The 10,912-nt window shown below is 32.4% G+C and overlaps 1 long non-coding RNA gene across 1 annotated transcript; it reads right to left on the bottom strand.

Annotated features, from left to right (window-relative positions):
• Positions 1–4,702: 4,702 nt before the first annotated feature.
• LOC127699213 (uncharacterized) lies at positions 4,703–9,659 on the bottom strand. The gene is made up of 2 exons (XR_007981126.1): positions 6,952–9,659; positions 4,703–5,847 (listed from the first exon to the last, which is right to left on the bottom strand). It is a non-coding gene; the product is annotated as an uncharacterized LOC127699213 (long non-coding RNA).
• Between the last annotated feature and the right edge of the window lie 1,253 nt (positions 9,660–10,912).

Below are 10,912 nucleotides of genomic sequence, written 5' to 3'. Positions count from 1 at the left end.
GTATTATATAAACGACAAGAAGAAAGCATGCCAGTATAATTATAATAAACAAAGTTAATATTGAGTTATAATTTGTGTTTTTTGCTGGACCCGTATAGGTGTAATTTGCAAATAAAATTATTACATTATAAGCGAGATAATAAAGTCAAAGTCCAACAAATTTAGAAAATCACTGATCGTCTTTTGAAACGGATCTTCACGGCCTGAATATGCTTGAAATAACTGTTATTGGACTTCAAGAAAAGCAAGCAACAGTCAATCGACGTTCGAAAATGCCACCCTTAGTGTTTATCTTTGTTTTGCTTTCGATTGCTGGAAAGTTCTTATGAACTTATATACCAAAATGAAAGTGATCAGAATAACGGATAAGATTGAAATAGCTGTGAGCATGATTTTAAATCACATTTCACTCTTCCATTAACATAGTGGTTATAATATGAGGCGCGGATTTTAGTTAAAATTATAGTATTTAAGAAGCTCCTTGCCATTTTCGCGACCTCCATAACTCGATTTTAGGACTTCCATAATTCATTGGGGGACCCCCTAAGATATTTAAGGCGCTCCATAGTACATAATATGTTTTCAGATAATGACTAATAGGAGTAACTCCATGCATCATATGAAAAAAAAAACTAAAAAAAGTTATGTTGCATCATTTAAGTCACTAGATCACTGAATTCATTTCTTTAAAATTTAATTTTGATATTTTTTTCAATTTATATATACACTTTCAAAGAATTTATTCTACATCTTATGCAACCCGAAAAATAATTAAAAGAACATAAAGTTGTCGTTTTGTCCGTCCCTCGGTGTGCAAAACAAATGCTCTCCTTTCATTGATTAGAACGAAATTGATACACTCGGAAGACATCTGGAATTGGCAGCATAAATAAAGGCAACAGTAGTATGCCGCTTTTCGAATGTCATAAATCGATTGAGAGAAAACAAATCCGGGTTACAAACTAAAACCAAGATAATCACATCAACAATAAGGGGAAAACAACGGAACAGAAACACTGAAGTGCAACAAAAACAAACGCCAACATTCATAGAAACGGACTTATTGATAACAACTGCCATATTCCTGACTTGGTACGGGACATTTTAAGAAAAAATTGTGGGTTAAAGCTGGTTTTATGGCTAGCCAAATCCCCCGCTTATATGGCAATGTAAACAAATATCGCTAAAATGACAACACTGCGTGACAGGAATACAGTAAAAATAAAGCAAAAACACTCAGCACAGAGAAATACATAAATAAATAATATAATAGTTCATTACAACATGTAAACCGCAGAATAACAACGGACATCTTCCATTCACGACAGCTCAGGACACCACAGTATAACCTACTAGTTTTGTTTTGTGGTGAAAAGGTAAAAATTTAAGATCACTGCATGTTACTAAAAATTATTTTGGTAAAAATGGTTACTGGAAGGTAACTGTAGTTTCTTTTGTTCGTTAAAAATGTAACTTTTATAGACGAAAGATGGAGAGAAGGAGAAGACCCCAATAGATGTACATACCAAACGTCAAAGGCCACAGTTGCTAAAAATAAACTTAAAATATGGAAAAAAAAGTTGTAATTTGTTGGTTCTGTGGAATTTCTCAGGATACCCTATTTTGATTTTAGTAAAACTTAAACAATATAAAAGTAAGAAGAAAGGTATAATCACAAAAATACTGAACTCCGAGGAAAATTCAAAAAGGAAAGTCCCTAATCAAATGGCAAAATCAAAAGCTCAAACACATCAAACGAATGGATAACAACTGTCATATTCCTGACTTGGTACAGGCATTTTCTTCTGTAGAAAATGGTGGATTGAACCTGTTTTTATAGCAAGCTAAACCTCTCACTTGTATGACAGTCGCATCAAATTCCATTATATTGACAACGATGCGTGAACAAAACAAACAGACACAATAGGGGAACAGCAGTCAACATTGTGTTATCATCTTAATCACTATAAAAACAAACAAATGTAACGAAGAAGCACAAAAAGGATACATCAAATTTAACATCCTCATTTTGCTTTTTTATTATTCGATTTTATTTATCTATGTAAAATCCACCCATATATAATGGAAGGTTTTAAGTACTGGCGTAAAATCGCGCGTTTGAAATTCGCACAGGTAGACATAAAATAATGTTTTCGTTCAAAGTATGACGGGATACATAAGTACAGAGTCACGTAAAATGGATATCACAAAAAAACAGACTTAATAGTGCAATGAGACTACTCTCCATCAAATGATGTTGAAGGTTAATAACTGTATGTCACTTTGCGGCTTTCAACAATAAGCAAAACCCGTACCGCTTAGTCAGCTATAAAAGGCCCAGAAATGACAAATGTAAAGCATTTACGAAAGTTGTTTTTTTTTTAAAGTAGTACACTAAATCAAGTACTACCAAGATAGCACTCTCTGGTATCTATACTGTACATAACTGCAAAACATGAACACTTACAATTTATTACACACAAAAATGTCAAAACAATACATTAATCTTATAGATCCTAATTATACATACACGGTAATACTATATATATTTTTCTTCTAGAACGTAAGTTTAAGAATCTTTTATAATATAAGTGAAGGTGCTATCTTTAGTCAAATTCAATATACAGAGAACCACAATTTACCAAGGACGTACGAACCGCGGTATAATTGTATTAATGTATATACCATGTACGGGAATATGTCAGACCCCTTCTAGGATTTGCATATTTGGAAAAGTCAGATATGTATATCCAAGAGTATTTGATACTTACAGTTCTCATGTATAAACAACAAACACACCTACTTACCAAATCATTTAATATTTATAAACAAAGCAGGCTAAGTTACAAATAACAGAAAAATAAGTCCACAAAATTTTTTCTTCTCACTATAAATTAACCACAAGATAATTAAGATAATTAAAATACACACCATAGTTCAGATTTAAATATAAAGATTAAATTTAAGAAAAAAAAAAAAACTCACAATTTACTATAATATGAATATATAATACAGGTTAATTCCTAAATAATAATAAATTTTAAAACATTTATTTGAAATGTTTTTATATAAGGTAATCTGGCGCAATACCCGCAAGGGTAGTCGCCATTAAACTCTATTTAGTAGTAGTAAACTCTGTTTAGTAGTAGAATGTAAAGCATTATGTAATAAACAATGAACGAAAAACAAGTAAGATTTACAGCAACAAACGACAACCACTGAATTACAGGCTCCTGACTTGGGACAGGCACAGAATGTGGTGAGGTGAAAACAGGTTTGCTGACGCCAAACCCTCCGTCTAACCTGAGACAGTGGTGTAACAGTACAACTAAAAACCAAACTAATATCAAAGCTCTGCGAGTGCTGTGGGCAGTTAATAGAAAACCAAGGCAAAAGTAATGATGAATATTATGGAAGAGTTGGTTTAGTTATTCATCACAGCTTAGAATAGCATGGTTTGTAAGGAACAGCTTGAAACTACCACAGAGGTCAAACCCTGAAAAGTTAGGGGCAAGTCTGGACACAGCTCTGAATTCGGATTGCGATTAAAAATTTGACACAGCATAGGTATCTTACACAAAATGAACGTGGTTAAAGAACTGAAAAATTCAACATTTACCTATTATGGTCAAATATTCAAAATTTAAATACACGATTAGATTCGACCTATCTAAGTACCCTAAAAGTTTAGTTTTTATTCAAATCAAGCAATGTTTTACTTTTGCCTTTGGACAACAATTTGGACGGAAAATCGAAAAATCTTAATATTTGACTAGAATCAGCATATTCAACTTTTGTTGAAATCAAACCAAGTTTAATTTTGGATCCTAATTTGGACAACTTAAAAACGGGGACTAATAATTACAAAAAAATCTAAACACACGGTTAGTTTCGGCATAATAAAGAACCTCATTGAGATTGGTCAAGAAATAAGCATCTATAAAATGCTTGTTATTGACCCCTTTTTTGCATAAACGGTTAGGGCCATAACCCCCAAAATCAATCCCAACCTTCCTTTTTGTGGTATGGAACCTTTTGCTACAATTCTATATAGTTACATACGCTTATACTCAAATAAATGTCTGGAATGCAAATGTCTTCGGAAGACAACGACGACATCACCATACCATTATACGGTCGCATTTGCGGTCGTATAAAAATATCAAATTTCAACATTATTACCTTCTTTCATTTGGTATTAACATTAAAGAAAACGAAGAAAAACTACCGTCATTAAACTGGATACCAAAACTTCACAAAACTCCGTATAAAGAACGATACATAGCTGGATCATCAAGATGTTCGACTAAACATCTTTATTAAGTGTTGACTACTATTCTTTCTACAATAAAAGATGGCCTTCAAAAATATAGTGGTGTCAATCAGATGTGGATTCTCAAAAACTCTAAAGATCTACTGCTAAATCTCAGATCACTATCTCTGCAATTTTGCAGCAACATTAAGACCTTTGATTTTTCTATGCTTTGCACTACTATTCCCCATGCTCAATTGAAAAAAGTAAAATCACAAAAATACTGAACTCGGAGGAAAATTTAAAAGATCGACTTCACCATCTCATTAAACAGAGCTTTTTTCTATAAAAATGGGAATCGTAGATATAAATGTCTTGTTTTGAGTTATAATAATTCTTATTTTGTGAAGAACCACACTTATTCTATCAGAAAATACAGTGAAAATGATATTATCAAAATGATGGAATTTTTAATCGTATATAATTAAATATATTTGTTGAGTTTGGAGGATTGCTATTTCAACAGACAGTCGGTATTCCAATGGGTACTAATTGTGCACCCCTTCTGGCCGACTTGGTTTTGTACTCATATGAAGCAGAATATATTCAGAACCTTCTAAAAGACAAAAAGAATAAAATGCTCCACTGGGCGCAGCTTGATACGACCGCAGAGGTCGAACCCTGAACATTTGGGGCAAGTATGGACACAACATTCAAGCTTGATACAGCTCTGAATTTGGATTGTGATTAAATATTTGACACAGCATAGGTTTCTGACACAGACTGAATGTGGTCTAAGAACTTAAAATTTTTTTATTTACCTATTATGGTCCAATATCCAAAATCTAAATACATGGTTAGATTCAGCATATCAAAGAATCCAAAGAATTCAATTTTTGATGAAATCAAACAAAGTTTAATTTTGGACCCTTTTGACCTCAATGTGGACCAATTTGATAACGGGGCCCTAAAATCAAAATACATGGTTAGATTCAGCATATCAAAGAACCCCATATATTCAATTTTTGTTGAAATCAAACAAAAAAAGTTTAATTTTGGAGCCCAACTTGGACCAACTTGAAAACTGGACCCAAAATCAAAAATCTAAACACATGTTTAGATTCAGCATATCAAAGAACCCCAAGAATTCATTTTTTTGTTAAAATCAAACTAAGTTTAATTTTGGACCCTTTGGACCTTAATGTAGACCAATTTAAAAAACGGGACCCAAAACTAAAAATCTAAATACACGGTTAGATTTGGCATATCAAAGAACCCCAATAATTCAATTTTTGATGAAATAAAACAAATTTTAATTTTGGACCCTTTTGACCTCAATATGAACCAATTTGATAGCGGAGCCCACAAATAAAAAATTTAAATACATGGTTAGATTCAGCATATCAAAGAACCCCATATATTTAATTTTTGTTGAAATCAAACAAAGTTTAATTTTGGACCCCAATTTGGACCAACTTGAAAACTGGGCCCAAAATCAAAAATCTAAATACATGTTTAGATTCAGCATATCAAAGAACCCCATATATTCAATTTTTGTTAAAATCAAACTAAGTTTAGTTTTGGACCCTTTGGACCTCAATGTGGACCAATTTGATAACGGGGCCCAAAAATCAAAATACATGGTTAGATTCAGCATATCAAAGAACCCCATATATTCAATTTTTGTTGAAATCAAACAAAGTTTAATTTTGGACCCCAACTTGGACCAACTTGAAAACTGGACCCATAATAAAAAATCTAAACACATGTTTAGATTCAGCATATCAAAGAACCCCAAGAATTCAATTTTTGTTAAAATCAAACTAAGTTTAATTTTGGACCCTTTGGACCTTAATGTAGACCAATTTAAATAAAATGCTTCGCTGGGGCGCAGCTTGATACGACCGCAGAGGTCGAACCCTGAACAGTTGGGGCAAGTATGGACACAACATTCAAGCTTGATACAGCTCTGAATTTGGATTGTTATTAAATATTTGACACAGCATAGGTTTCTGACACAGAAAGAATGTGGTCTAAGAACTTGAATTTTTTTAATTTACCTATTATGGTCCAATGTCCAAAATCAAAATACATGGTTAGATTCAGCATATCAAAGAACCCCATATATTCAATTTTTGTTAAAATCAAACAAAGTTTAATTTTGGACCCCAACTTGGACAAACTTGAAAACTGGGCCCATAATCAAAAATCTAAACACATGTTTAGATTCAGCATATCAAAGAACCCCAAGAATTCAATTTTTTCTAAAATCAAACTAAGTTTAATTTTGGACCCTTTGGACCTTAATGTAGACCAATTTAAAAAACGGGACTTACAGTTAAAAATCTAAATACACGATTAGATTTGGAATATCAAAGAACCCCAATAATTCAATTTTTGATGAAATCAAACAAAGTTTAATTTTGGACCCTTTTGACCTCAATATGAACCAATTTGATAGCGGGGCCCACAAATAAAAAAACTAAATTCATGGTTAGATTCAGCATATCAAAGAACCCCATATATTCAATTTTTGTTGAAATAAAAAAAAGTTTAATTTTGGACCCCAACTTAGCCAAATTGAAAACTGGGCCCATAATCAAAAATCTAAACACATGTTTAGATTCAGCATATCAAAGAACCCCAAGAATTCAATTTTTGTTAAAATCAAACTAAGTTTAATTTTGGACCCTTTGGACCTCAATGAAGACCAATTTAAAAAACGGGACCCAAATTAAAAATCTAAAAACACGGTTAGATTTGGCATATCAAAGAACCCCAATAATTCAATTTTCGATGAAATCAAACAAAGTTTAATTTTGGACCCTTTTGACCTCAATATGAACCAATTTGATAGCGGGGCCTACAAATAAAAAATCTAAATACATGGTTAGATTCAGCATATCAAAGACCCTCATATATTCAATTTTTGTTGAAATCAAACAAAGTTTAATTTTGGACCCCAATTTGGACCAACTTGAAAACTGGGCCCTAATCAAAAATCTAAATACATGTTTAGATTCAGCATATCAAAGAACCCCATATATTCAATTTTTGTTGAAATCAAACAAAGTTTAAATACTGGACCCTATCTTGGACCAACTTGAAAACTGGGCCCATAATCAAAAATCTAAACACATGTTTAGATTCAGCAAATCAAAGAACCCCAAGAATTCAATTTTTGTCAAAATCAAACTAAGTTTAATTTTGGACCCTTTGGACCTCAATGTAGACCAATTTAAAAAACAGGACCCAAAATTAAAAACCTAAATACACGGTTAGATTTGGAATATCAAAGAACCCCAATAATTCAATTTTAGATGAAATCAAACAAAGTTTAATTTTGGACCCTTTTGACCTCAATATGAACCAATTAGATAACGGGGTCCACAAATAAAAAATCTAAATACATGGTTAGATTCAGCATATCAAAGAACCCCATATATTCAATTTTTGTTGAAATCAAACAAAGTTTAATTTTGGACCCCAATTTGGACCAACTTGAAAACTGGGCCAAAAATCAAAAATCTAAATACATGTTTAGATTCAGCATATCAAAGAACCTCATATATTCAATTTTTGCTAAAATCAAACAAAGTTTAATTTTGGACCCTTTGGACATTAATGTAGACCAATTTGAAAACTGGACCCAAAATTAAAAATCTAAATACACTGTTAGATTCGGCATAACAAATAAATAAATGTGATCAAAGATTTTACAAATCTAATGCGCCATACTGTGCAATTAAAGATTACTTCTTGAAATTTTTCAATATTTGAAATTTGAAAAAAAAATAATATTTGAAGAATAATTCTTTTTAATTTCTGAAATCTGAAATGAGAAAAAAATGGCCCCCCACAATTTCTTTTTATCCCCCCCCCCCTTTTTCCCCCAAAAAAAATCTTTCCCTCAAGATATGGTCATAATCTCAATTCAAATTTCCAATGGAGTTGGCAACCATAATTACCCATTTAAATTTACCATAGTGCTAACTTAATCTATTTTATAATAGAATTAATAAAAATATAGTGTCTAATCTTTCATATGGATTTTTTTGTAAAAAAAAAAGATGAAAACATTTGCAGATATTTTTACTGGTCTTCCTTTATAAATATGCATTTCTTTAAACATAATTTAAAAGCAGTGTAAGGGAAGTAACCAAAACGTTGTATTTGGATTACCTCCCTTACACTGTTTTAGATTATCTTTATTGTTCATTAACCATTACTTTATACATAATTTAAAAGCAGTGTAAGGGAGATAATTTCAATGATGTATTTGATTTATCTCCCTTACACTGCTTTAAATTATGTTTTGTACTAAAGTATTTGTCCATTAACCAGGACAACCTTGTTTTTCCCCCTTTTTTGCCCCTAATTCCTAAACGGTTTGAGCAATAACCCCCCAAAGCAAATCCTAACCATCCCTTTGTGGTATGGAAACTTGTAGTATAATTTCAGAGAGATCCATACACCGTTCCACAGTTATTGTCTGGAAATTAGAAAATGCTCATTTTTGGCCCCTTTTTGGCCCCTAATTCCTTAACTGTTGGTACCATAACCCCCAAAATCAATCCCAACCTTCCTTTTGTGGTATTTAACCTTATGGTCAAATTTCAAAAAGATCCATTCACTTAAACTAAAGTTAGAGTGCGAAAACCAAAATGTATTCGGACGACGACGCCGGACGACGACGACGACGACGACGACGCCGGACGACGACGACGACGACGACGCCAACGTCATACCAATATACGACCACAAAATTTTTTTGCGGTCGTATAAAAACGGGACCCAAAATTAAAAATTTAAATACACGGTTAGATTTGGCATATCAAAGAACCCCAATAATTCAATTTTTGATGAAATAAAACAAAGTTTAATTTCGGACCCTTTTGACCTCACTATGAACCAATTTGATAGCAAAATAAAAAATCTAAATACATGGTTAGATTCAGCATATCAAAGAACCCCATATATTCAATTTTTGTTGAAATCAAACAAACTTTAATTTTGGACCCATATTTGGACCAACTTGAAAACTGGGCCCGAAATCAAAAATCTAAATACATGTTTAGATTCAGCATATCAAAGAACCCCATATATTCAATTTTTGTTAAAATCAAACTAAGTTTAATTTTGGACCCTTTGGACCTTAATGTAGACCAATTTGAAAACTGGACACAAAATTAAAAATATAAATACACGGTCAGATTTGGCATAACAAATAAATAAATGTGGTCAAAGATTTTACAAATCTAATGCGCCATACTGTGCAATTAAAGATTACTTCTTGAAATTTTTCAATATTTGAAATTTGAAAAAAAAATAATATTTGAAGAATAAATCTTTTTAATTTCTGAAATCTGAAATGAGAAAAAATTGACCCCCCACAATTTCTTTTTACCACCCCCCCCCCCCCCCTCCCCCCTCAATTCTTTCCCTCAAGATATGGTCATAATCTCAATTCAAATTTCCAATGGAATTGCAACCATGATTACCCATTTTAAATTTACCATAGTGCTAACTTAATTTATTTCATAATAGAATTTAAAATATGGTGTCAAATCTTTCATATGGATTTTTTTGTAAAAAAAAAAAAAGATGCAACATTTGCAGATATTTTTACTGGTCTTCCTTTATAAATATGCATTTCTTTAAACATAATTTAAAAGCAGTGTAAGGGAAGTAATCAAAGCGTTGTATGTGGATTACCTCCCTTACACTGTTTTAAATTGTCTTAATTGTTCATTAACCATTACTTTATACATAGTTTAAAAGCAGTGTAAGGGAGGTAATTCAAATGATGTATTTGATTTATCTCCCTTACACTGCTTAAAAATTATGTTTTGTACTAAAGTATTTGTCCATATAAAAATGCTTGTTTTTTGCCCCTTTTATGGCCCCTAATTCCTAAAATTTTGAGGCAATTACCCCCAAAATCAATCCCAGCATTTCCTTTGTGATAAAGAACCTTGTGGTACAATGTCAGAGAGATCCATACACTAACACACAAGTTATGTCTGGAAGTTACAAAAATGCTTATTTTTGGCCCCTTTTTGGCCCCTAATTCCTTAACTGTTGGTACCATAACCCCCAAAATCAATCCCAACCTTCCTTTTGTGGTATTGAACCTTATGTTAAAATTTCATAGAGATCCATTAACTTAAACTAAAGTTAGAGTGCGAAAACCAGTGTGTCTTCGGACGACGACGCCGGACGACGACGACGACGACGACGACGCCAACGTCATACCAATATACGATCGCAAAAATTTTTTTGCGGTCGTATAAAAAGCACATTGAAAAATTCTTTAATTTTACTTTCAGATGTATTGATGATGTCCTATCACTGAATAACCAATATTTCATCAGTACTTGCATCTCATATTTCCCAGTGAACTTGAAATTAAGGATACTACTGATACAAGAAGGACTGCTTCGTACCTTGATCTTTTCCTCAAATATTGACACAGATGGACGACTTCACACTAAAATCTATGACAAACGGGATGATTTCAACTTCCCAATTATCAATTGCCCATTTCTCAGCAGTAACATACCTTCTGCTCCTTCGTACGATCCTAAAACACTTCATATTATAAAGCAAAATAAATGAAAAGTTACACAGAAAGCCATTTTCATCGACATAAGCGCGCAG

The sequence above is a fragment of the Mytilus californianus genome, unplaced genomic scaffold (assembly GCF_021869535.1).
Source record: "Mytilus californianus isolate M0D057914Y unplaced genomic scaffold, xbMytCali1.0.p SCAF_4, whole genome shotgun sequence".
Lineage (NCBI taxonomy): Eukaryota > Metazoa > Mollusca > Bivalvia > Mytilida > Mytilidae > Mytilus > Mytilus californianus.
The sequence above is the reverse complement of the archived record's forward strand: the minus strand, read 5'-3'. Positions and strand labels throughout refer to the sequence as shown.